This window comes from Octodon degus, unplaced genomic scaffold, assembly GCF_000260255.1.
Source record: "Octodon degus isolate 3935 unplaced genomic scaffold, OctDeg1.0 scaffold00039, whole genome shotgun sequence".
NCBI classification, from domain to species: domain Eukaryota; kingdom Metazoa; phylum Chordata; class Mammalia; order Rodentia; family Octodontidae; genus Octodon; species Octodon degus.
In genome coordinates this window covers 12,955,967-12,962,163 of record NW_004524615.1, presented here as the reverse complement: position 1 = coordinate 12,962,163, position 6,197 = coordinate 12,955,967, and positions in this window count along the sequence as shown.

Genomic DNA, 6,197 nt, shown 5'->3' with positions numbered 1-6,197 from the left:
ACACACACACACACACACACACACACACACACACACCTCTTAGGGACATTACCAACACAGAGGATCTTCCCACAGGCCTCTGAAACCTCCAGGAATGAAGCATGACTGAGTTCTGGGGCCTCGCTAGGCGTACAGTACAACTCGCCCACTGCTGCCATTTGTCCTAGTATCTCTCTTTGGCACCAGGGCAAAAGAAGGAAGCACGAGCCAGGCCCAGGGGCACACATACCTGATCCCATCACTGAGGCTGAGGCAGGATTACAAAAGTGAGCCAAGGGGCCAGGTAGATAGCTCAGGAGAATAAGCACTTGCCTGGCAAGTGTAAGGGCCTGAGTTCAATCCCTGGTTCTGAAAAAAAAATAGAGGAAAGTGTGATGTGAAACTGAAATTGACTGTAAAGTTACTTACTGCAGCAAAGGAAAAAATCGGGGGACTCTACCTAGGCTTAAATTACTGCATAGATGAGACAATACAGGAGTAGATTGTCCACGAGGGGGCGGTAGAGTCCCATAGCAGAGGGCCCGGCTCGCAGAGCTGTTGCCCCTCCCCTCTCTATCAGCACTGACCTGAGGCTAATGACAGCCTTTCTGGACTTTTGGTTCCTCACCTGTAAAGTGGAAAAAAAATAATAACAACAGTATGGGCAATACAGCTTTATCGTGGCAACTACTACTTATGGGTAGTACATATGCCTAGTATATTTGTAAATATTCCACATTAGTCATTATCCTCCAAAATGACATTTTTCATAGTATTATAGACGGCTAAGTTAGGTAGGAAATATTATAGGTCCTCAAGAGAGTCAGTGCAGAGAGCCGGAGAGATAGCTCAGTAGAATAAGAGAGTCAGGGCAAAGATGAAAAGTCATTACAACTGTGGCAGAGATGCATCTATTTAGGCCAGGCCCCAAGGTAGTTACAAGGACCAGGCCTATATGCCTCCCCCAAGGTAAGTGGTAACATCTGGTCCAAGAAAGTCTAGGTAGACAGCAGTGTCCTTGGTGAGTGCCCAAGACACACGCACCCAATCTCTTCCTGAAAAGTTCTTCCATGTACACTTGCTACGTGACTTGTCTCCCCATGGGATCAGTATTACCTAAACAGCTATACTTGTGACCTCATCGGTTGGCCATAGTTTTGTCCCAAGTTGTACCCACCTCGTGATTTTGCTCTATGGGTCTGCAAATTCCCTCTAGGAAGTGGGCTCATTGACAACCTGCTCGGGACCTCTCCTGTCTCTCAATAAATATTTTCTACTCTTAACCTCTGTTGTCCCCTACAATTCATTCTTCAGTTTTGGGGAATACCAACTTAGCATATCAGGCATCTATCAGGTAGGGAGTTGTAACTTTTTCCTTATATCGTGTGGAGGTCTCCTATCATCCCTTATTGTAATGGTTTATAGGTTGTGCTAACCTGAGAAGTTTGCAAGATTAACTAGGCTTACGCTCTAGGATGCTGTTCATCATGTCAACTTGAGAAGTTCAGTAGTTGAACTAAGTGACTCAGCAGAGGACCAGGGTCCTTACTTTGTGAACATCCTGAGCCTGTGGGAGAGTAGGGCAGGGAGATGGCGTGAACATAAAGACCACCCTCCAGCCTGGGCAGACTGCATTCAATAAAAGGAGAATGAACCGGCCTGATTGCTGGTTCTTTGAAGGAGCTCCAGTCTTTGCCTTCAGCTTGGACATCATCTCCCAGCTTCTGGTACAGGCTGTTCAGCTTCCGTCCGGGACTCTTCAGCCTTCTGTTGCAGACCCATTGGCCTCCTGACGTGGACTTGCACAGAACATTTCAGTGAGCTCCAGACCTCAGCCTGGACCCTTCAGCCTCCAGCGGGCAGACGCCCTCTGCGCACTTCCTCATCCAGCTCTGTGGCTGACCATCGTCGGCTGATCTTGTAATTTCTTATACATTTGTACATCTCGTGCTAGATCTGTTTCTGTAGCAAACTCTAACTGATGCACTTGTCTATAGGACTAATGGAGGGGCTGCCCTTGCACACTTCCGTGGGGCTGGATGCACAGAAGGGCTGACGGGACACAGCACACAGGTGCTCGCTGAGCAAAGTCCAGAAAGTGCTGCTCACCGAGGTGTGTGAGGGAATGAGTCACTATAGGAGAATGGAGACCTGTGACGTGTGACACCTCAGGCTGGGTCCACCCACATATCCTCTAGATTTCACTCTTGTCTAGTTCATTTTGAAAAACATTTCATTGTGGTAAGATAAGCACAGCATAAAGCTTCCATCTTAACTATTTTTCAGTGGCACTGACGACATTCACATTGTTGTACAGCCATCCTAGCCATCTATCCACAGCACATTTTCATCTTGCAAAACTGGAACTCTTGATTCATAAAGCGACAAATCCCCACTCTTTCCTTCATTCATTCGCTCGCAACCACCACTCTACCTTCTATCTCTACAACTTTTCCTATTCTAGAAACTTCATATAAGTAAAATCACACAACATTTGTCCTTTGGTGCCTGGTTCATTTTACTGACTGTATTGTCAAGATTCATCCCTGGTGTAGCCTGAGTCCAAATTTCCTTCCTTTTAAGGCTGACAACTATTGCATGGTACGTCTATATCACGCTGTTTACTCATTCACTGATGGACACTTGTGACTTGTCTTCAACTCCTTGCCAACCAGATGGCCCATCAAGAGCTGTCCAGAGAAAGCTGGGAGTGGCAGTGCACTCCTGTAATGCCACACGAGGTTAGGCTGAGGTGGAAGGATCCCAGCAAGTTCAAGGTCAGCCTGGGCTACATAATGAGACCCCACCTCAAAAAAAAATTGTCTAATGGAGATTAAGCAAACAAGGGAGCCAGAGATTGCAGGAAGAGAACCCTCCAGTGTGGCAAGGGCCTAAGGGAACAACACACGGTTTGCAGGTGGCGGAGGAAAGGAGTCCTTGAGTGCCACCCTCACAGTGAGAAGTAGTGTGCTCCCATGACAGTTTTAAGCTTTTGCCTCTGAGCTCAAACCCAGGCTTCTCTGCTTGCCTGTGTGATGTTGGCTTTGCAAACTCACGTTGGGCTCTATCAGCAGTGCTGTGGAAGAAGGAGGCTCCTGTGACCTTGCTACTTGTGACCTGCATGAGCAAGCAACACCCCTGCCACACTCAGTGGCAGGGACAGTCCTTGCTTAGAGCAGCAGCTGGCTCCTAACACTTGCAGAGCTGAGCTCGTAGCTCCACACCCATCACTATCAGAGGTGTGGAGTCCTTTACGTTTCAAGCCCTTAAAATTTATTTATTTATTTATCATTTGTGGAACCAGGGATTGAACTCAGGCCCTTGTACTTGCCAGGGAAGCGCTTATTCCACTGAGCCATCTCCCTGGCCCCAAGATTTTTTTGGTTCTGTTTTTGTTTTTTAAGCCCTTAAAACTTAATGCAAACCCTTTCAATTTCAATCCAAGTACTTCCCTTTGTTCACCCAGCCCAGCATAGGAAGTAGTAATTGCTTTCTCTGTGATATCTTGGGATTTTTTTCTTTACACTTTCTTATCTGGTTGGCTTTGTTCATGGACAATAATTCTTTATACAGTCAGGCACAACTTGTGGACATTTAGTTCAGTGACAGGCCACACATATGACAGTGGTCCCATGACTATCATGGTGCTGGAAAATTCCTGCCATCTAGTGACATCATAGCTACCGTACTGTCATAGTGCAACACATTCCTCATGCGCTTGTGGCAATGCTGGTGTAAACCAGCCTACTACGCTGCTGCATAAAAGTACAGCAAATATAATGTGCAGTACATACGCTTGCTAATAAATAACTATGCTACTGACTTTTGTAATTACTGTACTATAATTTCTCTCATTATTTTAATTTTTGGTTTTTTGAGACAGAGTCTCACTGTGCAGCTCAGACTGCAACCCTTGGCAGTCTTTCCACCTGAGCCTTCTGAATGCTTGGGTGGCAGGTATCATCACCACGCCTAGATTTCTCATTATTTTAAAAGACACTATTTATTAAAAAGTAGCTGGCTGCAAAATGGGGGGGATTCACGTGATACGAGCAGCAGCCTCATATGTCTCTCATTTACTGCCTGTTTGGATTGCATCAAAAGACACTATGAGCAGCTGTCTGTGCCATCTAAATTTACGCAAAGGCACTCTGTGATGTCCTCACAATGGTAAGATTGCTTGGCGACACACTTGGCCCCATCATTACACATAATTACATGACAGTAGTTTTTTTCTTTTCACATTATTGTTGTATTTTAGGCTCCTGATACATCTTTGCTATGATCTGAATGTTTCCCCAAATTCGTGTGTTGGAAACTTACTCCCCAGTGCAAGTGCTGGGAGGTAGGACTTTTGGGGAGGTGCTTAGGTTGTGAGAGTTAATCCTACTATCTGAAGGGCTCGCACTAGTGGATGCTCTTCCTTCTATTCTATTCTTTTTTTTTTTTTTTTTTTTCAGAACCGGGGATTGAACTCAGACCCTTGCACTTGCCAGGGAAGCGCTTATTCCACTGAGCCATCTCCCCGGCCCCTTCTTCCTTCTATTCTGCTACAGGATTGAGGCAGGAGATTAGGGTGTGGCAAACTGGCTGGGCAAGTGGGTGTGACCAGCCCATCAGAGAGATCCAGCACACATGCCCACGCTCTGCATCTGGAATCAATCAGAAAATGCCCATTCACTTACGGCATTCCCAGGCAGAGTTCAGGAGTAGCTCAACTCTTTATTTGGGACTTCGATTCTCCTCTCCTCATGGCTCCAGGCTTTAAAAGTGACTGCTGACATGTCTCTATGGTTGACTTTCAACTGGAGGAAAAAGCCCAACCAACCAGGTCCCTGCTTTTGTGTCATTACCACAAGCAGGAAGATGAAAAGGCCCAGAGAGCACCTTTGGTTGTGTCAGTAGTGATCCTTGCCGTGTAATGAATGTGTGTTGATTGTTGACTCACACGGCTTCTCTCATCAGTGTCTGTGACACTGAGTGTGCCAAGCCCATTTGGACCTCCAGCCAGGGAGAGACTCTGCAGGCATAACAGACAGTGGGAGGGCACGGAGGCTGTAGGATCTTTTGTACACCGTTTTCACAGCCTGGGAACACCATGGAGAGCGTGTCTGACTCCCCCAGAGAATCCAGATACTGGGGAGTTCTGTTCTTGAAATCTTTCATCAAATGGCAGGATCAGTCTGTTCCGGATCTCGATTTCTAATTACTGCTTTAGGAACAAACCATCGCATGAGTGTTTCAGCAGAAATAGACTTGATTTTCAGAACTCTTTCAGCTTCCTTGCCAATTTTTGAAGTACGATTATTAAAATGATGATGGTACTAATAGGAAGCACTCACTGTGAGAAGGACCTAATTTGAGGGGGTTTATAATTTTTTTTGTTATTGTATTTAATGCTCAGAAAATACCTTGACAGGTATTATTATTATTACGAATATTCCTTGTTTATGGATGAGAAAACTGATGCACAGAGAGGTTGAGTAACCCAACCCAAGGCGTAGCTAGTGACGTAGACCCACTGTACACACTGCCCTCCTGGCTTTCCTAGGGGCTCCACAGGCATCTGGAGTGCTTACTCTGACAGGTTTGGTTTTTTTGGGTTTTTTTTCTTCTTTTTCAGACAAGGTCTCACCATGTAGCTCATACTGCACTCTAACTTGCTGCAATTATCCTGCCTCGGCCTCCTGAGTGCTAGGATTACGGGCATGCACAGGCTGAAATTTTTTAAAAGCTCATTACCACACACTTGCTATACATAATGATTACATTCAGCAAGAGGAGTTGGCATCGGTATGCAATACATCTTAATCATTTTATTTCACCTTTCCTCCCCCTCTGACAGTGTACTGAGGGGCACAAACAATGCAGACGGCAAGGTTACTGGTTCATACCTTATGTCCGTAATGCACACTTGTGTCCACATTCTAAGCTGATCTATAACATACAGCACATGGCACCAGGACATAAATCAGCTTCTTAAAACCTAGAATTGTTGATAAAGGCCTGGACAGTTTCAGATTTAATGTGATGGGCTGTTAGTTAAAATGTATATAAACTACTAGGAAAAAAAATTCTATGGATTTGCTTGGGTTATTTTTAAAATAATACTTTATTTTAAAAATTGAGTTGGATTGTTTTTCTACCAAGCCAAACTTTGGATTTTGTAGCAAGTTTCTTTTTCTTTTTTCTTTTTATTTATTTATTTATTTTTATTT